Source organism: Lepisosteus oculatus, chromosome 15 (assembly GCF_040954835.1).
Source record: "Lepisosteus oculatus isolate fLepOcu1 chromosome 15, fLepOcu1.hap2, whole genome shotgun sequence".
In the NCBI taxonomy this organism is placed as follows: domain Eukaryota; kingdom Metazoa; phylum Chordata; class Actinopteri; order Semionotiformes; family Lepisosteidae; genus Lepisosteus; species Lepisosteus oculatus.
In genome coordinates, this window is record NC_090710.1 from 2,356,819 (window position 1) to 2,378,650 (window position 21,832).

The 21,832-nt window shown below is 51.5% G+C and overlaps 24 non-coding genes across 24 annotated transcripts; 12 read left to right on the forward strand and 12 right to left on the reverse strand.

Moving 5' to 3' along the window:
* Nucleotides 1-868: 868 nt before the first annotated feature.
* On the reverse strand, nucleotides 869-961 carry trnar-ucu (transfer RNA arginine (anticodon UCU)). Its single transcript has 2 exons — nucleotides 925-961; nucleotides 869-904 (listed from the first exon to the last, which is right to left on the reverse strand). It is a non-coding gene; the product is annotated as a tRNA-Arg (tRNA).
* Nucleotides 962-1,209: 248 nt separating this feature from the next.
* On the forward strand, nucleotides 1,210-1,282 carry trnav-uac (transfer RNA valine (anticodon UAC)). Its single transcript has one exon. It is a non-coding gene; the product is annotated as a tRNA-Val (tRNA).
* Nucleotides 1,283-2,585: 1,303 nt separating this feature from the next.
* On the reverse strand, nucleotides 2,586-2,678 carry trnar-ucu (transfer RNA arginine (anticodon UCU)). Its single transcript has 2 exons — nucleotides 2,642-2,678; nucleotides 2,586-2,621 (listed from the first exon to the last, which is right to left on the reverse strand). It is a non-coding gene; the product is annotated as a tRNA-Arg (tRNA).
* A 248-nt stretch (nucleotides 2,679-2,926) lies between these two features.
* trnav-uac (transfer RNA valine (anticodon UAC)) lies at nucleotides 2,927-2,999 on the forward strand. The gene has a single exon. It is a non-coding gene; the product is annotated as a tRNA-Val (tRNA).
* Nucleotides 3,000-4,301: 1,302 nt separating this feature from the next.
* trnar-ucu (transfer RNA arginine (anticodon UCU)) lies at nucleotides 4,302-4,394 on the reverse strand. Its single transcript has 2 exons — nucleotides 4,358-4,394; nucleotides 4,302-4,337 (listed from the first exon to the last, which is right to left on the reverse strand). It is a non-coding gene; the product is annotated as a tRNA-Arg (tRNA).
* A 248-nt stretch (nucleotides 4,395-4,642) lies between these two features.
* On the forward strand, nucleotides 4,643-4,715 carry trnav-uac (transfer RNA valine (anticodon UAC)). The gene has a single exon. It is a non-coding gene; the product is annotated as a tRNA-Val (tRNA).
* Nucleotides 4,716-6,018: 1,303 nt separating this feature from the next.
* On the reverse strand, nucleotides 6,019-6,111 carry trnar-ucu (transfer RNA arginine (anticodon UCU)). Its single transcript has 2 exons — nucleotides 6,075-6,111; nucleotides 6,019-6,054 (listed from the first exon to the last, which is right to left on the reverse strand). It is a non-coding gene; the product is annotated as a tRNA-Arg (tRNA).
* A 248-nt stretch (nucleotides 6,112-6,359) lies between these two features.
* On the forward strand, nucleotides 6,360-6,432 carry trnav-uac (transfer RNA valine (anticodon UAC)). Its single transcript has one exon. It is a non-coding gene; the product is annotated as a tRNA-Val (tRNA).
* Nucleotides 6,433-7,734: 1,302 nt separating this feature from the next.
* trnar-ucu (transfer RNA arginine (anticodon UCU)) lies at nucleotides 7,735-7,827 on the reverse strand. The gene is made up of 2 exons: nucleotides 7,791-7,827; nucleotides 7,735-7,770 (listed from the first exon to the last, which is right to left on the reverse strand). It is a non-coding gene; the product is annotated as a tRNA-Arg (tRNA).
* A 248-nt stretch (nucleotides 7,828-8,075) lies between these two features.
* On the forward strand, nucleotides 8,076-8,148 carry trnav-uac (transfer RNA valine (anticodon UAC)). The gene has a single exon. It is a non-coding gene; the product is annotated as a tRNA-Val (tRNA).
* A 1,302-nt stretch (nucleotides 8,149-9,450) lies between these two features.
* Nucleotides 9,451-9,543, reverse strand: trnar-ucu (transfer RNA arginine (anticodon UCU)). The gene is made up of 2 exons: nucleotides 9,507-9,543; nucleotides 9,451-9,486 (listed from the first exon to the last, which is right to left on the reverse strand). It is a non-coding gene; the product is annotated as a tRNA-Arg (tRNA).
* A 248-nt stretch (nucleotides 9,544-9,791) lies between these two features.
* trnav-uac (transfer RNA valine (anticodon UAC)) lies at nucleotides 9,792-9,864 on the forward strand. Its single transcript has one exon. It is a non-coding gene; the product is annotated as a tRNA-Val (tRNA).
* Nucleotides 9,865-11,799: 1,935 nt separating this feature from the next.
* On the reverse strand, nucleotides 11,800-11,892 carry trnar-ucu (transfer RNA arginine (anticodon UCU)). Its single transcript has 2 exons — nucleotides 11,856-11,892; nucleotides 11,800-11,835 (listed from the first exon to the last, which is right to left on the reverse strand). It is a non-coding gene; the product is annotated as a tRNA-Arg (tRNA).
* Nucleotides 11,893-12,140: 248 nt separating this feature from the next.
* trnav-uac (transfer RNA valine (anticodon UAC)) lies at nucleotides 12,141-12,213 on the forward strand. The gene has a single exon. It is a non-coding gene; the product is annotated as a tRNA-Val (tRNA).
* A 1,302-nt stretch (nucleotides 12,214-13,515) lies between these two features.
* Nucleotides 13,516-13,608, reverse strand: trnar-ucu (transfer RNA arginine (anticodon UCU)). The gene is made up of 2 exons: nucleotides 13,572-13,608; nucleotides 13,516-13,551 (listed from the first exon to the last, which is right to left on the reverse strand). It is a non-coding gene; the product is annotated as a tRNA-Arg (tRNA).
* Nucleotides 13,609-13,856: 248 nt separating this feature from the next.
* On the forward strand, nucleotides 13,857-13,929 carry trnav-uac (transfer RNA valine (anticodon UAC)). Its single transcript has one exon. It is a non-coding gene; the product is annotated as a tRNA-Val (tRNA).
* A 1,302-nt stretch (nucleotides 13,930-15,231) lies between these two features.
* Nucleotides 15,232-15,324, reverse strand: trnar-ucu (transfer RNA arginine (anticodon UCU)). The gene is made up of 2 exons: nucleotides 15,288-15,324; nucleotides 15,232-15,267 (listed from the first exon to the last, which is right to left on the reverse strand). It is a non-coding gene; the product is annotated as a tRNA-Arg (tRNA).
* A 248-nt stretch (nucleotides 15,325-15,572) lies between these two features.
* trnav-uac (transfer RNA valine (anticodon UAC)) lies at nucleotides 15,573-15,645 on the forward strand. The gene has a single exon. It is a non-coding gene; the product is annotated as a tRNA-Val (tRNA).
* A 1,303-nt stretch (nucleotides 15,646-16,948) lies between these two features.
* On the reverse strand, nucleotides 16,949-17,041 carry trnar-ucu (transfer RNA arginine (anticodon UCU)). The gene is made up of 2 exons: nucleotides 17,005-17,041; nucleotides 16,949-16,984 (listed from the first exon to the last, which is right to left on the reverse strand). It is a non-coding gene; the product is annotated as a tRNA-Arg (tRNA).
* Nucleotides 17,042-17,289: 248 nt separating this feature from the next.
* trnav-uac (transfer RNA valine (anticodon UAC)) lies at nucleotides 17,290-17,362 on the forward strand. Its single transcript has one exon. It is a non-coding gene; the product is annotated as a tRNA-Val (tRNA).
* A 1,303-nt stretch (nucleotides 17,363-18,665) lies between these two features.
* Nucleotides 18,666-18,758, reverse strand: trnar-ucu (transfer RNA arginine (anticodon UCU)). Its single transcript has 2 exons — nucleotides 18,722-18,758; nucleotides 18,666-18,701 (listed from the first exon to the last, which is right to left on the reverse strand). It is a non-coding gene; the product is annotated as a tRNA-Arg (tRNA).
* A 248-nt stretch (nucleotides 18,759-19,006) lies between these two features.
* Nucleotides 19,007-19,079, forward strand: trnav-uac (transfer RNA valine (anticodon UAC)). Its single transcript has one exon. It is a non-coding gene; the product is annotated as a tRNA-Val (tRNA).
* Nucleotides 19,080-20,381: 1,302 nt separating this feature from the next.
* On the reverse strand, nucleotides 20,382-20,474 carry trnar-ucu (transfer RNA arginine (anticodon UCU)). Its single transcript has 2 exons — nucleotides 20,438-20,474; nucleotides 20,382-20,417 (listed from the first exon to the last, which is right to left on the reverse strand). It is a non-coding gene; the product is annotated as a tRNA-Arg (tRNA).
* A 248-nt stretch (nucleotides 20,475-20,722) lies between these two features.
* On the forward strand, nucleotides 20,723-20,795 carry trnav-uac (transfer RNA valine (anticodon UAC)). Its single transcript has one exon. It is a non-coding gene; the product is annotated as a tRNA-Val (tRNA).
* Nucleotides 20,796-21,832: the final 1,037 nt, after the last annotated feature.

The following is a 21,832-nucleotide window of genomic DNA, read 5'->3' on the forward strand; positions in this document are numbered from 1 at the left end:
AGTCTTTGACGCTACAAAGAAGAGCAGCTGCACATAGAAGAGGGATGCCACACATCCAATTTCCCAAATCTCTCTTTGGGCTATGTGGGGAGTCCTCCTGCAGGCTCCACCACAAATTCCCCTCATTTCAATAGCGGTTCGCCGGGCCAGTTTCTATGGTCCTTGCCTAGAGCTAATCAAAGTCTCTGCACAGTACCTCCATTCCACTGCCAATGGCTCGCGTGATCTGCAGTTCCTGGACCCATGGTTCCTCTCCTGTGTGGTCTCGCAGCCTGCGGTTTCCCTTGCGCTGCCTGTCCTGGGTCGAGGGCTTTGCGGAAAGAGAGAGTGCCCCTCTATTCAGGCTTCGATCTTCTTAGCCCTTCCGTTAGCCACTCCCCCCCCCACCCAGGGGGTTTTCCGCTGCTTATCAGGAGGAGGCTTGGGTCGTTTGAGAACTGGGAGTATGCAGACCTCAGGTGTTATGGGCCCTATCACTTCTTTGTTTCCTGCCCCCTCCCTCTCTGCCCAAGGTGTGGTTCAAACTGGCTCAGCAGCCACTCACACCTCTGTGCCTCAGTACCTAGGCTGTGTTTATTGCTTCCTGTCAGGACGGCCAGTGTGTTCTTAACCTGTTGCTGATTGTGCCCTGTTCGTCGTCTGCATGAGGCGATCGGCAGTGCTCGCGGAACAAAAGAGAAGGGGGCGCTTTTAGGGCTTGGCGGTTGTGCTTCGACCAAAGCCATCTTCTTAGCACGTTAAAAGACTTTCAGTTGCATCCAGTACACACCATAAGGAGAAACACGTTCCACAGCAGAGGGATGACACTTCTACTTGAAATGCGAGCTCTTTCAGAAAGAACAAGCACAATATAAATTACTGCAAGAGTCAACTCTGGTGGGACTTGAACCCACAACCTTTGAATGCCTTCACATACTCCACGTCTAGAAGTCCAATGCGCTATCCATTGCGCCACAGAGCCACTGCGCACCTGACCTTTCACCCGAACCTTTAACCCTACCGTTCTGTGACATCACCAGTTACTTCGGAATTCGACACATTCCTGTATCCACGGCACGGAGGACAGTGACCAGATCTGAAGCAGGAAAATCAGAAACAACAGACGGTGATAGGGAGGAGGATCAGCTGGAATACCGATCGTATTGTACACTGTCACAAGAGGGGTTCCCGTGCGGATCCTATTCCTTCTGGAGGCAGACTCTGTCCTGAGGTTCCATAGTGTAGTGGTTATCACGTCTGCTTTACATGCAGAAGGTCCTGGGTTCGATCCCCAGTGGAACCAAGATCTTTGCTCCTCCTAACCCCATCCCACGAAAGCCATCGCGTCCTTCCTTTAACGTGATGAGTAAAATACTAAAGATGTCTCTACCGTGAAATACTTGCAGCCTTAATGGTGTCAGAGCAAGGTGATCGCTCGGACGTGGTCTACTCCTGCCTCGTGTACGACTGCGCTTCCTAGCAAACACAAAGGGGATGCTGGTCTCCCTCAACTTTTCCACAGTTCCTGTTCATCTCCCAGAATCACCAATGCACTCACTGACTAGAACAAAACAATATCACACGAGTTCCCCTTTTATGTTCTAAGTACATCAACATTCACTATTACCCCAAGACACTCAAAACCAGCATCTGCAGCCCCAAAAGATACTTCCAAGGGCCACAATGGATTCCCACGGGTCAGCAGTCCTTTTAGGTAACAAAGAGAGGGCGTTAGAAAGTCTTTGACGCTACAAAGAAGAGCAGCTGCACATAGAAGAGGGATGCCACACATCCAATTTCCCAAATCTCTCTTTGGGCTATGTGGGGAGTCCTCCTGCAGGCTGCACCACACATTCCCCTCATTTCAATAGCGGTTCGCCGGGCCAGTTTCTATGGTCCTTGCCTAGAGCTAATCAAAGTCTCTGCACAGTACCTCCATTCCACTGCCAATGGCTCGCGTGATCTGCAGTTCCTGGACCCATGGTTCCTCTCCTGTGTGGTCTCGCAGCCTGCGGTTTCCCTTGCGCTGCCTGTCCTGGGTCGAGGGCTTTGCGGAAAGAGAGAGTGCCCCTCTATTCAGGCTTCGATCTTCTTAGCCCTTCCGTTAGCCACTCCCCCCCCCCACCCAGGGGGTTTTCCGCTGCTTATCAGGAGGAGGCTTGGGTCGTTTGAGAACTGGGAGTATGCAGACCTCAGGTGTTATGGGCCCTATCACTTCTTTGTTTCCTGCCCCCTCCCTCTCTGCCCAAGGTGTGGTTCAAACTGGCTCAGCAGCCACTCACACCTCTGTGCCTCAGTACCTAAGCTGTGTTTATTGCTTCCTGTCAGGACGGCCAGTGTGTTCTTAACCTGTTGCTGATTGTGCCCTGTTCGTCGTCTGCATGAGGCGATCGGCAGTGCTCGCGGAACAAAAGAGAAGGGGGCGCTTCTAGGGCTTGGCGGTTGTGCTTCGACCAAAGCCATCTTCTTAGCACGTTAGAAGACTCTCAGTTGCATCCAGTACACACCATAAGGAGAAACACGTTCCACAGCAGAGGGATGACACTTCTACTTGAAATGCGAGCTCTTTCAGAAAGAACAAGCACAATATAAATTACTGCAAGAGTCGACTCTGGTGGGACTCGAACCCACAACCTTTGAATGCCTTCACATACTCCACGTCTAGAAGTCCAATGCGCTATCCATTGCGCCACAGAGCCACTGCGCACCTGACCTTTCACCCGAACCTTTAACCCTACCGTTCTGTGACATCACCAGTTACTTCGGAATTCGACACATTCCTGTATCCACGGCACGGAGGACAGTGACCAGATCTGAAGCAGGAAAATCAGAAACAACAGACGGTGATAGGGAGGAGGATCAGCTGGAATACCGATCGTATTGTACACTGTCACAAGAGGGGTTCCCGTGCGGATCCTATTCCTTCTGGAGGCAGACTCTGTCCTGAGGTTCCATAGTGTAGTGGTTATCACGTCTGCTTTACACGCAGAAGGTCCTGGGTTCGATCCCCAGTGGAACCAAGATCTTTGCTCCTCCTAACCCCGTCCCACGAAAGCCATCGCGTCCTTCCTTTAACGTGATGAGTAAAATAGTAAAGATGTCTCTACCGTGAAATACTTGCAGCCTTAATGGTGTCAGAGCAAGGTGATCGCTCGGACGTGGTCTACTCCTGCCTCGTGTACGACTGCGCTTCCTAGCAAACACAAAGGGGATGCTGGTCTCCCTCAACTTTTCCACAGTTCCTGTTCATCTCCCAGAATCACCAATGCACTCACTGACTAGAACAAAACAATATCACACGAGTTCCCCTTTTATGTTCTAAGTACATCAACATTCACTATTACCCCAAGACACTCAAAACCAGCATCTGCAGCCCCAAAAGATACTTCCAAGGGCCACAATGGATTCCCACGGGTCAGCAGTCCTTTTAGGTAACAAAGAGAGGGCGTTAGAAAGTCTTTGACGCTACAAAGAAGAGCAGCTGCACATAGAAGAGGGATGCCACACATCCAATTTCCCAAATCTCTCTTTGGGCTATGTGGGGAGTCCTCCTGCAGGCTCCACCACAAATTCCCCTCATTTCAATAGCGGTTCGCCGGGCCAGTTTCTATGGTCCTTGCCTAGAGCTAATCAAAGTCTCTGCACAGTACCTCCATTCCACTGCCAATGGCTCGCGTGATCTGCAGTTCCTGGACCCATGGTTCCTCTCCTGTGTGGTCTCGCAGCCTGCGGTTTCCCTTGCGCTGCCTGTCCTGGGTCGAGGGCTTTGCGGAAAGAGAGAGTGCCCCTCTATTCAGGCTTCGATCTTCTTAGCCCTTCCGTTAGCCACTCCCCCCCCCACCCAGGGGGTTTTCCGCTGCTTATCAGGAGGAGGCTTGGGTCGTTTGAGAACTGGGAGTATGCAGACCTCAGGTGTTATGGGCCCTATCACTTCTTTGTTTCCTGCCCCCTCCCTCTCTGCCCAAGGTGTGGTTCAAACTGGCTCAGCAGCCACTCACACCTCTGTGCCTCAGTACCTAGGCTGTGTTTATTGCTTCCTGTCAGGACGGCCAGTGTGTTCTTAACCTGTTGCTGATTGTGCCCTGTTCGTCGTCTGCATGAGGCGATCGGCAGTGCTCGCGGAACAAAAGAGAAGGGGGCGCTTTTAGGGCTTGGCGGTTGTGCTTCGACCAAAGCCATCTTCTTAGCACGTTAAAAGACTTTCAGTTGCATCCAGTACACACCATAAGGAGAAACACGTTCCACAGCAGAGGGATGACACTTCTACTTGAAATGCGAGCTCTTTCAGAAAGAACAAGCACAATATAAATTACTGCAAGAGTCAACTCTGGTGGGACTTGAACCCACAACCTTTGAATGCCTTCACATACTCCACGTCTAGAAGTCCAATGCGCTATCCATTGCGCCACAGAGCCACTGCGCACCTGACCTTTCACCCGAACCTTTAACCCTACCGTTCTGTGACATCACCAGTTACTTCGGAATTCGACACATTCCTGTATCCACGGCACGGAGGACAGTGACCAGATCTGAAGCAGGAAAATCAGAAACAACAGACGGTGATAGGGAGGAGGATCAGCTGGAATACCGATCGTATTGTACACTGTCACAAGAGGGGTTCCCGTGCGGATCCTATTCCTTCTGGAGGCAGACTCTGTCCTGAGGTTCCATAGTGTAGTGGTTATCACGTCTGCTTTACATGCAGAAGGTCCTGGGTTCGATCCCCAGTGGAACCAAGATCTTTGCTCCTCCTAACCCCATCCCACGAAAGCCATCGCGTCCTTCCTTTAACGTGATGAGTAAAATACTAAAGATGTCTCTACCGTGAAATACTTGCAGCCTTAATGGTGTCAGAGCAAGGTGATTGCTCGGACGTGGTCTACTCCTGCCTCGTGTACGACTGCGCTTCCTAGCAAACACAAAGGGGATGCTGGTCTCCCTCAACTTTTCCACAGTTCCTGTTCATCTCCCAGAATCACCAATGCACTCACTGACTAGAACAAAACAATATCACACGAGTTCCCCTTTTATGTTCTAAGTACATCAACATTCACTATTACCCCAAGACACTCAAAACCAGCATCTGCAGCCCCAAAAGATACTTCCAAGGGCCACAATGGATTCCCACGGGTCAGCAGTCCTTTTAGGTAACAAAGAGAGGGCGTTAGAAAGTCTTTGACGCTACAAAGAAGAGCAGCTGCACATAGAAGAGGGATGCCACACATCCAATTTCCCAAATCTCTCTTTGGGCTATGTGGGGAGTCCTCCTGCAGGCTGCACCACACATTCCCCTCATTTCAATAGCGGTTCGCCGGGCCAGTTTCTATGGTCCTTGCCTAGAGCTAATCAAAGTCTCTGCACAGTACCTCCATTCCACTGCCAATGGCTCGCGTGATCTGCAGTTCCTGGACCCATGGTTCCTCTCCTGTGTGGTCTCGCAGCCTGCGGTTTCCCTTGCGCTGCCTGTCCTGGGTCGAGGGCTTTGCGGAAAGAGAGAGTGCCCCTCTATTCAGGCTTCGATCTTCTTAGCCCTTCCGTTAGCCACTCCCCCCCCCCACCCAGGGGGTTTTCCGCTGCTTATCAGGAGGAGGCTTGGGTCGTTTGAGAACTGGGAGTATGCAGACCTCAGGTGTTATGGGCCCTATCACTTCTTTGTTTCCTGCCCCCTCCCTCTCTGCCCAAGGTGTGGTTCAAACTGGCTCAGCAGCCACTCACACCTCTGTGCCTCAGTACCTAAGCTGTGTTTATTGCTTCCTGTCAGGACGGCCAGTGTGTTCTTAACCTGTTGCTGATTGTGCCCTGTTCGTCGTCTGCATGAGGCGATCGGCAGTGCTCGCGGAACAAAAGAGAAGGGGGCGCTTCTAGGGCTTGGCGGTTGTGCTTCGACCAAAGCCATCTTCTTAGCACGTTAGAAGACTCTCAGTTGCATCCAGTACACACCATAAGGAGAAACACGTTCCACAGCAGAGGGATGACACTTCTACTTGAAATGCGAGCTCTTTCAGAAAGAACAAGCACAATATAAATTACTGCAAGAGTCGACTCTGGTGGGACTCGAACCCACAACCTTTGAATGCCTTCACATACTCCACGTCTAGAAGTCCAATGCGCTATCCATTGCGCCACAGAGCCACTGCGCACCTGACCTTTCACCCGAACCTTTAACCCTACCGTTCTGTGACATCACCAGTTACTTCGGAATTCGACACATTCCTGTATCCACGGCACGGAGGACAGTGACCAGATCTGAAGCAGGAAAATCAGAAACAACAGACGGTGATAGGGAGGAGGATCAGCTGGAATACCGATCGTATTGTACACTGTCACAAGAGGGGTTCCCGTGCGGATCCTATTCCTTCTGGAGGCAGACTCTGTCCTGAGGTTCCATAGTGTAGTGGTTATCACGTCTGCTTTACACGCAGAAGGTCCTGGGTTCGATCCCCAGTGGAACCAAGATCTTTGCTCCTCCTAACCCCGTCCCACGAAAGCCATCGCGTCCTTCCTTTAACGTGATGAGTAAAATAGTAAAGATGTCTCTACCGTGAAATACTTGCAGCCTTAATGGTGTCAGAGCAAGGTGATCGCTCGGACGTGGTCTACTCCTGCCTCGTGTACGACTGCGCTTCCTAGCAAACACAAAGGGGATGCTGGTCTCCCTCAACTTTTCCACAGTTCCTGTTCATCTCCCAGAATCACCAATGCACTCACTGACTAGAACAAAACAATATCACACGAGTTCCCCTTTTATGTTCTAAGTACATCAACATTCACTATTACCCCAAGACACTCAAAACCAGCATCTGCAGCCCCAAAAGATACTTCCAAGGGCCACAATGGATTCCCACGGGTCAGCAGTCCTTTTAGGTAACAAAGAGAGGGCGTTAGAAAGTCTTTGACGCTACAAAGAAGAGCAGCTGCACATAGAAGAGGGATGCCACACATCCAATTTCCCAAATCTCTCTTTGGGCTATGTGGGGAGTCCTCCTGCAGGCTGCACCACACATTCCCCTCATTTCAATAGCGGTTCGCCGGGCCAGTTTCTATGGTCCTTGCCTAGAGCTAATCAAAGTCTCTGCACAGTACCTCCATTCCACTGCCAATGGCTCGCGTGATCTGCAGTTCCTGGACCCATGGTTCCTCTCCTGTGTGGTCTCGCAGCCTGCGGTTTCCCTTGCGCTGCCTGTCCTGGGTCGAGGGCTTTGCGGAAAGAGAGAGTGCCCCTCTATTCAGGCTTCAATCTTCTTAGCCCTTCCGTTAGCCACTCCCCCCCCCACCCAGGGGGTTTTCCGCTGCTTATCAGGAGGAGGCTTGGGTCGTTTGAGAACTGGGAGTATGCAGACCTCAGGTGTTATGGGCCCTATCACTTCTTTGTTTCCTGCCCCCTCCCTCTCTGCCCAAGGTGTGGTTCAAACTGGCTCAGCAGCCACTCACACCTCTGTGCCTCAGTACCTAGGCTGTGTTTATTGCTTCCTGTCAGGATGGCCAGTGTGTTCTTAACCTGTTGCTGATTGTGCCCTGTTCGTCGTCTGCATGAGGCGATCGGCAGTGCTCGCGGAACAAAAGAGAAGGGGGCACTTCTAGGGCTTGGCGGTTGTGCTTCGACCAAAGCCATCTTCTGAGCACCTTAGAAGACTTTCAGTTGCATCCAGTACACACCATAAGGAGAAACACGTTCCACAGCAGAGGGATGACACTTCTACCTGAAATGCGAGCTCTTTCAAATAGAACAAGCACAATATAAATTACTGCAAGAGTCGACTCTGGTGGGACTCGAACCCACAACCTTTGAATGCCTTCACATACTCCACGTCTAGAAGTCCAATGCGCTATCCATTGCGCCACAGAGCCACTGCGCACCTGACCTTTCACCCGAACCTTTAACCCTACCGTTCTGTGACATCACCAGTTACTTCGGAATTCGACACATTCCTGTATCCACGGCACGGAGGACAGTGACCAGATCTGAAGCAGGAAAATCAGAAACAACAGACGGTGATAGGGAGGAGGATCAGCTGGAATACCGATCGTATTGTACACTGTCACAAGAGGGGTTCCCGTGCGGATCCTATTCCTTCTGGAGGCAGACTCTGTCCTGAGGTTCCATAGTGTAGTGGTTATCACGTCTGCTTTACACGCAGAAGGTCCTGGGTGCGATCCCCAGTGGAACCAAGATCTTTGCTCCTCCTAACCCCGTCCCACGAAAGCCATCGCGTCCTTCCTTTAACGTGATGAGTAAAATAGTAAAGATGTCTCTACCGTGAAATACTTGCAGCCTTAATGGTGTCAGAGCAAGGTGATCGCTCGGACGTGGTCTACTCCTGCCTCGTGTACGACTGCGCTTCCTAGCAAACACAAAGGGGATGCTGGTCTCCCTCAACTTTTCCACAGTTCCTGTTCATCTCCCAGAATCACCAATGCACTCACTGACTAGAACAAAACAATATCACACGAGTTCCCCTTTTATGTTCTAAGTACATCAACATTCACTATTACCCCAAGACACACAAAACCAGCATCTGCAGCCCCAAAAGATACTTCCAAGGGCCACAATGGATTCCCACGGGTCAGCAGTCCTTTTAGGTAACAAAGAGAGGGCGTTAGAAAGTCTTTGACGCTACAAAGAAGAGCAGCTGCACATAGAAGACGGATGCCACACATCCAATTTCCCAAATCTCTCTTTGGGCTATGTGGGGAGTCCTCCTGCAGGCTGCACCACACATTCCCCTCATTTCAATAGCGGTTCGCCGGGCCAGTTTCTATGGTCCTTGCCTAGAGCTAATCAAAGTCTCTGCACAGTACCTCCATTCCACTGCCAATTGCTCGCGTGATCTGCAGTTCCTGGACCCATGGTTCCTCTCCTGTGTGGTCTCGCAGCCTGCGGTTTCCCTTGCGCTGCCTGTCCTGGGTCGAGGGCTTTGCGGAAAGAGAGAGTGCCCCTCTATTCAGGCTTCGATCTTCTTAGCCCTTCCGTTAGCCACTCCCCCCCCCACCCAGGGGGTTTTCCGCTGCTTATCAGGAGGAGGCTTGGGTCGTTTGAGAACTGGGAGTATGCAGACCTCAGGTGTTATGGGCCCTATCACTTCTTTGTTTCCTGCCCCCTCCCTCTCTGCCCAAGGTGTGGTTCAAACTGGCTCAGCAGCCACTCACACCTCTGTGCCTCAGTACCTAAGCTGTGTTTATTGCTTCCTGTCAGGACGGCCAGTGTGTTCTTAACCTGTTGCTGATTGTGCCCTGTTCGTCGTCTGCATGAGGCGATCGGCAGTGCTCGCGGAACAAAAGAGAAGGGGGCGCTTCTAGGGCTTGGCGGTTGTGCTTCGACCAAAGCCATCTTCTTAGCACATTAGAAGACTCTCAGTCGCATCCAGTACACACCATAAGGAGAAACACGTTCCACAGCAGAGGGATGACACTTCTTCTTGAAATGCGAGCTCTTTCAGAAAGAACAAGCACAATATAAATTAGTGCAAGAGTCGACTCTGGTGGGACTCGAACCCACAACCTTTGAATGCCTTCACATACTCCACGTCTAGAAGTCCAATGCGCTATCCATTGCGCCACAGAGCCACTGCGCACCTGACCTTTCACCCGAACCTTTAACCCTACCGTTCTGTGACATCACCAGTTACTTTGGAATTCGACACATTCCTGTATCCACGGCACGGAGGACAGTGACCAGATCTGAAGCAGGAAAATCAGAAGCAACAGACTGTGATAGGGAGGAGGATCAGCTGGAATACCGATCGTATTGTACACTGTCACAAGAGGGGTTCCCGTGCGGATCCTATTCCTTCTGGAGGCAGACTCTGTCCTGAGGTTCCATAGTGTAGTGGTTATCACGTCTGCTTTACACGCAGAAGGTCCTGGGTTCGATCCCCAGTGGAACCAAGATCTTTGCTCCTCCTAACCCCATCCCACGAAAGCCATCGCGTCCTTCCTTTAACGTGATGAGTAAAATACTAAAGATGTCTCTACCGTGAAATACTTGCAGCCTTAATGGTGTCAGAGCAAGGTGATCGCTCGGACGTGGTCTACTCCTGCCTCGTGTACGACTGCGCTTCCTAGCAAACACAAAGGGGATGCTGGTCTCCCTCAACTTTTCCACAGTTCCTGTTCATCTCCCAGAATCACCAATGCACTCACTGACTAGAACAAAACAATATCACACGAGTTCCCCTTTTATGTTCTAAGTACATCAACATTCACTATTACCCCAAGACACTCAAAACCAGCATCTGCAGCCCCAAAAGATACTTCCAAGGGCCACAATGGATTCCCACGGGTCAGCAGTCCTTTTAGGTAACAAAGAGAGGGCGTTAGAAAGTCTTTGACGCTACAAAGAAGAGCAGCTGCACATAGAAGAGGGATGCCACACATCCAATTTCCCAAATCTCTCTTTGGGCTATGTGGGGAGTCCTCCTGCAGGCTGCACCACACATTCCCCTCATTTCAATAGCGGTTCGCCGGGCCAGTTTCTATGGTCCTTGCCTAGAGCTAATCAAAGTCTCTGCACAGTACCTCCATTCCACTGCCAATGGCTCGCGTGATCTGCAGTTCCTGGACCCATGGTTCCTCTCCTGTGTGGTCTCGCAGCCTGCGGTTTCCCTTGCGCTGCCTGTCCTGGGTCGAGGGCTTTGCGGAAAGAGAGAGTGCCCCACTATTCAGGCTTCGATCTTCTTAGCCCTTCCGTTAGCCACTCCCCCCCCCCACCCAGGGGGTTTTCCGCTGCTTATCAGGAGGAGGCTTGGGTCGTTTGAGAACTGGGAGTATGCAGACCTCAGGTGTTATGGGCCCTATCACTTCTTTGTTTCCTGCCCCCTCCCTCTCTGCCCAAGGTGTGGTTCAAACTGGCTCAGCAGCCACTCACACCTCAGCCCCAAAAGATACTTCCAAGGGCCACAATGGATTCCCACGGGTCAGCAGTCCTTTTAGGTAACAAAGAGAGGGCGTTAGAAAGTCTTTGACGCTACAAAGAAGAGCAGCTGCACATAGAAGAGGGATGCCACACATCCAATTTCCCAAATCTCTCTTTGGGCTATGTGGGGAGTCCTCCTGCAGGCTGCACCACACATTCCCCTCATTTCAATAGCGGTTCGCCGGGCCAGTTTCTATGGTCCTTGCCTAGAGCTAATCAAAGTCTCTGCACAGTACCTCCATTCCACTGCCAATGGCTCGCGTGATCTGCAGTTCCTGGACCCATGGTTCCTCTCCTGTGTGGTCTCGCAGCCTGCGGTTTCCCTTGCGCTGCCTGTCCTGGGTCGAGGGCTTTGCGGAAAGAGAGAGTGCCCCTCTATTCAGGCTTCGATCTTCTTAGCCCTTCCGTTAGCCACTCCCCCCCCCACCCAGGGGGTTTTCCGCTGCTTATCAGGAGGAGGCTTGGGTCGTTTGAGAACTGGGAGTATGCAGACCTCAGGTGTTATGGGCCCTATCACTTCTTTGTTTCCTGCCCCCTCCCTCTCTGCCCAAGGTGTGGTTCAAACTGGCTCAGCAGCCACTCACACCTCTGTGCCTCAGTACCTAGGCTGTGTTTATTGCTTCCTGTCAGGACGGCCAGTGTGTTCTTAACCTGTTGCTGATTGTGCCCTGTTCGTCGTCTGCATGAGGCGATCGGCAGTGCTCGCGGAACAAAAGAGAAGGGGGCGCTTCTAGGGCTTGGCGGTTGTGCTTCGACCAAAGCCATCTTCTTAGCACGTTAGAAGACTCTCAGTTGCATCCAGTACACACCATAAGGAGAAACACGTTCCACAGCAGAGGGATGACACTTCTACTTGAAATGCGAGCTCTTTCAGAAAGAACAAGCACAATATAAATTACTGCAAGAGTCGACTCTGGTGGGACTCGAACCCACAACCTTTGAATGCTTTCACATACTCCACGTCTAGAAGTCCAATGCGCTATCCATTGCGCCACAGAGCCACTGCGCACCTGACCTTTCACCCGAACCTTTAACCCTACCGTTCTGTGACATCACCAGTTACTTCGGAATTCGACACATTCCTGTATCCACGGCACGGAGGACAGTGACCAGATCTGAAGCAGGAAAATCAGAAACAACAGACGGTGATAGGGAGGAGGATCAGCTGGAATACCGATCGTATTGTACACTGTCACAAGAGGGGTTCCCGTGGGGATCCTATTCCTTCTGGAGGCAGACTCTGTCCTGAGGTTCCATAGTGTAGTGGTTATCACGTCTGCTTTACACGCAGAAGGTCCTGGGTTCGATCCCCAGTGGAACCAAGATCTTTGCTCCTCCTAACCCCGTCCCACGAAAGCCATCGCGTCCTTCCTTTAACGTGATGAGTAAAATAGTAAAGATGTCTCTACCGTGAAATACTTGCAGCCTTAATGGTGTCAGAGCAAGGTGATCGCTCGGACGTGGTCTACTCCTGCCTCGTGTACGACTGCGCTTCCTAGCAAACACAAAGGGGATGCTGGTCTCCCTCAACTTTTCCACAGTTCCTGTTCATCTCCCAGAATCACCAATGCACTCACTGACTAGAACAAAACAATATCACACGAGTTCCCCTTTTATGTTCTAAGTACATCAACATTCACTATTACCCCAAGACACTCAAAACCAGCATCTGCAGCCCCAAAAGATACTTCCAAGGGCCACAATGGATTCCCACGGGTCAGCAGTCCTTTTAGGTAACAAAGAGAGGGCGTTAGAAAGTCTTTGACGCTACAAAGAAGAGCAGCTGCACATAGAAGAGGGATGCCACACATCCAATTTCCCAAATCTCTCTTTGGGCTATGTGGGGAGTCCTCCTGCAGGCTGCACCACACATTCCCCTCATTTCAATAGCGGTTCGCCGGGCCAGTTTCTATGGTCCTTGCCTAGAGCTAATCAAAGTCTCTGCACAGTACCTCCATTCCACTGCCAATGGCTCGCGTGATCTGCAGTTCCTGGACCCATGGTTCCTCTCCTGTGTGGTCTCGCAGCCTGCGGTTTCCCTTGCGCTGCCTGTCCTGGGTCGAGGGCTTTGCGGAAAGAGAGAGTGCCCCTCTATTCAGGCTTCGATCTTCTTAGCCCTTCCGTTAGCCACTCCCCCCCCCACCCAGGGGGTTTTCCGCTGCTTATCAGGAGGAGGCTTGGGTCGTTTGAGAACTGGGAGTATGCAGACCTCAGGTGTTATGGGCCCTATCACTTCTTTGTTTCCTGCCCCCTCCCTCTCTGCCCAAGGTGTGGTTCAAACTGGCTCAGCAGCCACTCACACCTCTGTGCCTCAGTACCTAAGCTGTGTTTATTGCTTCCTGTCAGGACGGCCAGTGTGTTCTTAACCTGTTGCTGATTGTGCCCTGTTCGTCGTCTGCATGAGGCGATCGGCAGTGCTCGCGGAACAAAAGAGAAGGGGGCGCTTCTAGGGCTTGGCGGTTGTGCTTCGACCAAAGCCATCTTCTTAGCACGTTAGAAGACTCTCAGTTGCATCCAGTACACACCATAAGGAGAAACACGTTCCACAGCAGAGGGATGACACTTCTACTTGAAATGCGAGCTCTTTCAGAAAGAACAAGCACAATATAAATTACTGCAAGAGTCGACTCTGGTGGGACTCGAACCCACAACCTTTGAATGCCTTCACATACTCCACGTCTAGAAGTCCAATGCGCTATCCATTGCGCCACAGAGCCACTGCGCACCTGACCTTTCACCCGAACCTTTAACCCTACCGTTCTGTGACATCACCAGTTACTTCGGAATTCGACACATTCCTGTATCCACGGCACGGAGGACAGTGACCAGATCTGAAGCAGGAAAATCAGAAACAACAGACGGTGATAGGGAGGAGGATCAGCTGGAATACCGATCGTATTGTACACTGTCACAAGAGGGGTTCCCGTGCGGATCCTATTCCTTCTGGAGGCAGACTCTGCCCTGAGGTTCCATAGTGTAGTGGTTATCACGTCTGCTTTACATGCAGAAGGTCCTGGGTGCGATCCCCAGTGGAACCAAGATCTTTGCTCCTCCTAACCCCGTCCCACGAAAGCCATCGCGTCCTTCCTTTAACGTGATGAGTAAAATAGTAAAGATGTCTCTACCGTGAAATACTTGCAGCCTTAATGGTGTCAGAGCAAGGTGATCGCTCGGACGTGGTCTACTCCTGCCTCGTGTACGACTGCGCTTCCTAGCAAACACAAAGGGGATGCTGGTCTCCCTCAACTTTTCCACAGTTCCTGTTCATCTCCCAGAATCACCAATGCACTCACTGACTAGAACAAAACAATATCACACGAGTTCCCCTTTTATGTTCTAAGTACATCAACATTCACTATTACCCCAAGACACTCAAAACCAGCATCTGCAGCCCCAAAAGATACTTCCAAGGGCCACAATGGATTCCCACGGGTCAGCAGTCCTTTTAGGTAACAAAGAGAGGGCGTTAGAAAGTCTTTGACGCTACAAAGAAGAGCAGCTGCACATAGAAGAGGGATGCCACACATCCAATTTCCCAAATCTCTCTTTGGGCTATGTGGGGAGTCCTCCTGCAGGCTGCACCACACATTCCCCTCATTTCAATAGCGGTTCGCCGGGCCAGTTTCTATGGTCCTTGCCTAGAGCTAATCAAAGTCTCTGCACAGTACCTCCATTCCACTGCCAATGGCTCGCGTGATCTGCAGTTCCTGGACCCATGGTTCCTCTCCTGTGTGGTCTCGCAGCCTGCGGTTTCCCTTGCGCTGCCTGTCCTGGGTCGAGGGCTTTGCGGAAAGAGAGAGTGCCCCTCTATTCAGGCTTCGATCTTCTTAGCCCTTCCGTTAGCCACTCCCCCCCCCACCCAGGGGGTTTTCCGCTGCTTATCAGGAGGAGGCTTGGGTCGTTTGAGAACTGGGAGTATGCAGACCTCAGGTGTTATGGGCCCTATCACTTCTTTGTTTCCTGCCCCCTCCCTCTCTGCCCAAGGTGTGGTTCAAACTGGCTCAGCAGCCACTCACACCTCTGTGCCTCAGTACCTAAGCTGTGTTTATTGCTTCCTGTCAGGACGGCCAGTGTGTTCTTAACCTGTTGCTGATTGTGCCCTGTTCGTCGTCTGCATGAGGCGATCGGCAGTGCTCGCGGAACAAAAGAGAAGGGGGTGCTTCTAGGGCTTGGCGGTTGTGCTTCGACCAAAGCCATCTTCTTAGCACGTTAGAAGACTCTCAGTTGCATCCAGTACACACCATAAGGAGAAACACGTTCCACAGCAGAGGGATGACACTTCTACTTGAAATGCGAGCTCTTTCAGAAAGAACAAGCACAATATAAATTACTGCAAGAGTCGACTCTGGTGGGACTCGAACCCACAACCTTTGAATGCCTTCACATACTCCACGTCTAGAAGTCCAATGCGCTATCCATTGCGCCACAGAGCCACTGCGCACCCGACCTTTCACCCGAACCTTTAACCCTACCGTTCTGTGACATCACCAGTTACTTCGGAATTCGACACATTCCTGTATCCACGGCACGGAGGACAGTGACCAGATCTGAAGCAGGAAAATCAGAAGCAACAGACGGTGATAGGGAGGAGGATCAGCTGGAATACCGATCGTATTGTACACTGTCACAAGAGGGGTTCCCGTGCGGATCCTATTCCTTCTGGAGGCAGACTCTGTCCTGAGGTTCCATAGTGTAGTGGTTATCACGTCTGCTTTACACGCAGAAGGTCCTGGGTTCGATCCCCAGTGGAACCAAGATCTTTTCTCCTCCTAACCCCGTCCCACGAAAGCCATCGCGTCCTTCCTTTAACGTGATGAGTAAAATAGTAAAGATGTCTCTACCGTGAAATACTTGCAGCCTTAATGGTGTCAGAGCAAGGTGATCGCTCGGACGTGGTCTACTCCTGCCTCGTGTACGACTGCGCTTCCTAGCAAACACAAAGGGGATGCTGGTCTCCCTCAACTTTTCCACAGTTCCTGTTCATCTCCCAGAATCACCAATGCACTCACTGACTAGAACAAAACAATATCACACGAGTTCCCCTTTTATGTTCTAAGTACATCAACATTCACTATTACCCCAAGACACTCAAAACCAGCATCTGCAGCCCCAAAAGATACTTCCAAGGGCCACAATGGATTCCCACGGGTCAGCAGTCCTTTTAGGTAACAAAGAGAGGGCGTTAGAAAGTCTTTGACGCTACAAAGAAGAGCAGCTGCACATAGAAGAGGGATGCCACACATCCAATTTCCCAAATCTCTCTTTGGGCTATGTGGGGAGTCCTCCTGCAGGCTGCACCACACATTCCCCTCATTTCAATAGCGGTTCGCCGGGCCAGTTTCTATGGTCCTTGCCTAGAGCTAATCAAAGTCTCTGCACAGTACCTCCATTCCACTGCCAATGGCTCGCGTGATCTGCAGTTCCTGGACCCATGGTTCCTCTCCTGTGTGGTCTCGCAGCCTGCGGTTTCCCTTGCGCTGCCTGTCCTGGGTCGAGGGCTTTGCGGAAAGAGAGAGTGCCCCTCTATTCAGGCTTCGATCTTCTTAGCCCTTCCGTTAGCCACTCCCCCCCCCCACCCAGGGGGTTTTCCGCTGCTTATCAGGAGGAGGCTTGGGTCGTTTGAGAACTGGGAGTATGCAGACCTCAGGTGTTATGGGCCCTGTCACTTCTTTGTTTCCTGCCCCCTCCCTCTCTGCCCAAGGTGTGGTTCAAACTGGCTCAGCAGCCACTCACACCTCTGTGCCTCAGTACCTAAGCTGTGTTTATTGCTTCCTGTCAGGACGGCCAGTGTGTTCTTAACCTGTTGCTGATTGTGCCCTGTTCGTCGTCTGCATGAGGCGATCGGCAGTGCTCGCGGAACAAAAGAGAAGGGGGTGCTTCTAGGGCTTGGCGGTTGTGCTTCGACCAAAGCCATCTTCTTAGCACGTTAGAAGACTCTCAGTTGCATCCAGTACACACCATAAGGAGAAACACGTTCCACAGCAGAGGGATGACACTTCTACTTGAAATGCGAGCTCTTTCAGAAAGAACAAGCACAATATAAATTACTGCAAGAGTCGACTCTGGTGGGACTCGAACCCACAACCTTTGAATGCCTTCACATACTCCACGTCTAGAAGTCCAATGCGCTATCCATTGCGCCACAGAGCCACTGCGCACCCGACCTTTCACCCGAACCTTTAACCCTACCGTTCTGTGACATCACCAGTTACTTCGGAATTCGACACATTCCTGTATCCACGGCACGGAGGACAGTGACCAGATCTGAAGCAGGAAAATCAGAAGCAACAGACGGTGATAGGGAGGAGGATCAGCTGGAATACCGATCGTATTGTACACTGTCACAAGAGGGGTTCCCGTGCGGATCCTATTCCTTCTGGAGGCAGACTCTGTCCTGAGGTTCCATAGTGTAGTGGTTATCACGTCTGCTTTACACGCAGAAGGTCCTGGGTTCGATCCCCAGTGGAACCAAGATCTTTTCTCCTCCTAACCCCGTCCCACGAAAGCCATCGCGTCCTTCCTTTAACGTGATGAGTAAAATAGTAAAGATGTCTCTACCGTGAAATACTTGCAGCCTTAATGGTGTCAGAGCAAGGTGATCGCTCGGACGTGGTCTACTCCTGCCTCGTGTACGACTGCGCTTCCTAGCAAACACAAAGGGGATGCTGGTCTCCCTCAACTTTTCCACAGTTCCTGTTCATCTCCCAGAATCACCAATGCACTCACTGACTAGAACAAAACAATATCACACGAGTTCCCCTTTTATGTTCTAAGTACATCAACATTCACTATTACCCCAAGACACTCAAAACCAGCATCTGCAGCCCCAAAAGATACTTCCAAGGGCCACAATGGATTCCCACGGGTCAGCAGTCCTTTTAGGTAACAAAGAGAGGGCGTTAGAAAGTCTTTGACGCTACAAAGAAGAGCAGCTGCACATAGAAGAGGGATGCCACACATCCAATTTCCCAAATCTCTCTTTGGGCTATGTGGGGAGTCCTCCTGCAGGCTGCACCACACATTCCCCTCATTTCAATAGCGGTTCGCCGGGCCAGTTTCTATGGTCCTTGCCTAGAGCTAATCAAAGTCTCTGCACAGTACCTCCATTCCACTGCCAATGGCTCGCGTGATCTGCAGTTCCTGGACCCATGGTTCCTCTCCTGTGTGGTCTCGCAGCCTGCGGTTTCCCTTGCGCTGCCTGTCCTGGGTCGAGGGCTTTGCGGAAAGAGAGAGTGCCCCTCTATTCAGGCTTCGATCTTCTTAGCCCTTCCGTTAGCCACTCCCCCCCCCCACCCAGGGGGTTTTCCGCTGCTTATCAGGAGGAGGCTTGGGTCGTTTGAGAACTGGGAGTATGCAGACCTCAGGTGTTATGGGCCCTATCACTTCTTTGTTTCCTGCCCCCTCCCTCTCTGCCCAAGGTGTGGTTCAAACTGGCTCAGCAGCCACTCACACCTCTGTGCCTCAGTACCTAAGCTGTGTTTATTGCTTCCTGTCAGGACGGCCAGTGTGTTCTTAACCTGTTGCTGATTGTGCCCTGTTCGTCGTCTGCATGAGGCGATCGGCAGTGCTCGCGGAACAAAAGAGAAGGGGGCGCTTCTAGGGCTTGGCGGTTGTGCTTCGACCAAAGCCATCTTCTTAGCACGTTAGAAGACTCTCAGTTGCATCCAGTACACACCATAAGGAGAAACACGTTCCACAGCAGAGGGATGACACTTCTACTTGAAATGCAAGCTCTTTCAGAAAGAACAAGCACAATATAAATTACTGCAAGAGTCGACTCTGGTGGGACTCGAACCCACAACCTTTGAATGCCTTCACATACTCCACGTCTAGAAGTCCAATGCGCTATCCATTGCGCCACAGAGCCACTGCGCACCTGACCTTTCACCCGAACCTTTAACCCTACCGTTCTGTGACATCACCAGTTACTTCGGAATTCGACACATTCCTGTATCCACGGCACGGAGGACAGTGACCAGATCTGAAGCAGGAAAATCAGAAGCAACAGACGGTGATAGGGAGGAGGATCAGCTGGAATACCGATCGTATTGTACACTGTCACAAGAGGGGTTCCCGTGCGGATCCTATTCCTTCTGGAGGCAGACTCTGTCCTGAGGTTCCATAGTGTAGTGGTTATCACGTCTGCTTTACACGCAGAAGGTCCTGGGTTCGATCCCCAGGGGAACCAAGTTCTTTGCTCCTCCTAACCCCGTCCCACGAAAGCCATCGCGTCCTTCCTTTAACGTGATGAGTAAAATAGTAAAGATGTCTCTACCGTGAAATACTTGCAGCCTTAATGGTGTCAGAGCAAGGTGATCGCTCGGACGTGGTCTACTCCTGCCTCGTGTACGACTGCGCTTCCTAGCAAACACAAAGGGGATGCTGGTCTCCCTCAACTTTTCCACAGTTCCTGTTCATCTCCCAGAATCACCAATGCACTCACTGACTAGAACAAAACAATATCACACGAGTTCCCCTTTTATGTTCTAAGTACATCAACATTCACTATTACCCCAAGACACTCAAAACCAGCATCTGCAGCCCCAAAAGATACTTCCAAGGGCCACAATGGATTCCCACGGGTCAGCAGTCCTTTTAGGTAACAAAGAGAGGGCGTTAGAAAGTCTTTGACGCTACAAAGAAGAGCAGCTGCACATAGAAGAGGGATGCCACACATCCAATTTCCCAAATCTCTCTTTGGGCTATGTGGGGAGTCCTCCTGCAGGCTGCACCACACATTCCCCTCATTTCAATAGCGGTTCGCCGGGCCAGTTTCTATGGTCCTTGCCTAGAGCTAATCAAAGTCTCTGCACAGTACCTCCATTCCACTGCCAATGGCTCGCGTGATCTGCAGTTCCTGGACCCATGGTTCCTCTCCTGTGTGGTCTCGCAGCCTGCGGTTTCCCTTGCGCTGCCTGTCCTGGGTCGAGGGCTTTGCGGAAAGAGAGAGTGCCCCTCTATTCAGGCTTCGATCTTCTTAGCCCTTCCGTTAGCCACTCCCCCCCCCACCCAGGGGGTTTTCCGCTGCTTATCAGGAGGAGGCTTGGGTCGTTTGAGAACTGGGAGTATGCAGACCTCAGGTGTTATGGGCCCTATCACTTCTTTGTTTCCTGCCCCCTCCCTCTCTGCCCAAGGTGTGGTTCAAACTGGCTCAGCAGCCACTCACACCTCTGTGCCTCAGTACCTAAGCTGTGTTTATTGCTTCCTGTCAGGACGGCCAGTGTGTTCTTAACCTGTTGCTGATTGTGCCCTGTTCGTCGTCTGCATGAGGCGATCGGCAGTGCTCGCGGAACAAAAGAGAAGGGGGCGCTTCTAGGGCTTGGCGGTTGTGCTTCAACCAAAGCCATCTTCTTAGCACGTTAGAAGACTCTCAGTTGCATCCAGTACACACCATAAGGAGAAACACGTTCCACAGCAGAGGGATGACACTTCTACTTGAAATGCGAGCTCTTTCAGAAAGAACAAGCACAATATAAATTAGTGCAAGAGTCGACTCTGGTGGGACTCGAACCCACAACCTTTGAATGCCTTCACATACTCCACGTCTAGAAGTCCAATGCGCTATCCATTGCGCCACAGAGCCACTGCGCACCTGACCTTTCACCCGAACCTTTAACCCTACCGTTCTGTGACATCACCAGTTACTTCGGAATTCGACACATTCCTGTATCCACGGCACGGAGGACAGTGACCAGATCTGAAGCAGGAAAATCAGAAGCAACAGACGGTGATAGGGAGGAGGATCAGCTGGAATACCGATCGTATTGTACACTGTCACAAGAGGGGTTCCCGTGCGGATCCTATTCCTTCTGGAGGCAGACTGTGTCCCGAGGTTCCATAGTGTAGTGGTTATCACGTCTGCTTTACACGCAGAAGGTCCTGGGTTCGATCCCCAGTGGAACCAAGATCTTTTCTCCTCCTAACCCCGTCCCACGAAAGCCATCGCGTCCTTCCTTTAACGTGATGAGTAAAATAGTAAACATGTCTCTACCGTGAAATACTTGCAGCCTTAATGGTGTCAGAGCAAGGTGATCGCTCGGACGTGGTCTACTCCTGCCTCGTGTACGACTGCGCTTCCTAGCAAACACAAAGGGGATGCTGGTCTCCCTCAACTTTTCCACAGTTCCTGTTCATCTCCCAGAATCACCAATGCACTCACTGACTAGAACAAAACAATATCACACGAGTTCCCCTTTTATGTTCTAAGTACATCAACATTCACTATTACCCCAAGACACTCAAAACCAGCATCTGCAGCCCCAAAAGATACTTACAAGGGCCACAATGGATTCCCACGGGTCAGCAGTCCTTTTAGGTAACAAAGAGAGGGCGTTAGAAAGTCTTTGACGCTACAAAGAAGAGCAGCTGCACATAGAAGAGGGATGCCACACATCCAATTTCCCAAATCTCTCTTTGGGCTATGTGGGGAGTCCTCCTGCAGGCTGCACCACACATTCCCCTCATTTCAATAGCGGTTCGCCGGGCCAGTTTCTATGGTCCTTGCCTAGAGCTAATCAAAGTCTCTGCACAGTACCTCCATTCCACTGCCAATGGCTCGCGTGATCTGCAGTTCCTGGACCCATGGTTCCTCTCCTGTGTGGTCTCGCAGCCTGCGGTTTCCCTTGCGCTGCCTGTCCTGGGTCGAGGGCTTTGCGGAAAGAGAGAGTGCCCCTCTATTCAGGCTTCGATCTTCTTAGCCCTTCCGTTAGCCACTCCCCCCACCCCACAAGGGGGTTTTCCGCTGCTTATCAGGAGGAGGCTTGGGTCGTTTGAGAACTGGGAGTATGCAGACCTCAGGTGTTATGGGCCCTATCACTTCTTTGTTTCCTGCCCCCTCCCTCTCTGCCCAAGGTGTGGTTCAAACTGGCTCAGCAGCCACTCACACCTCTGTGCCTCAGTACCTAAGCTGTGTTTATTGCTTCCTGTCAGGATGGCCAGTGT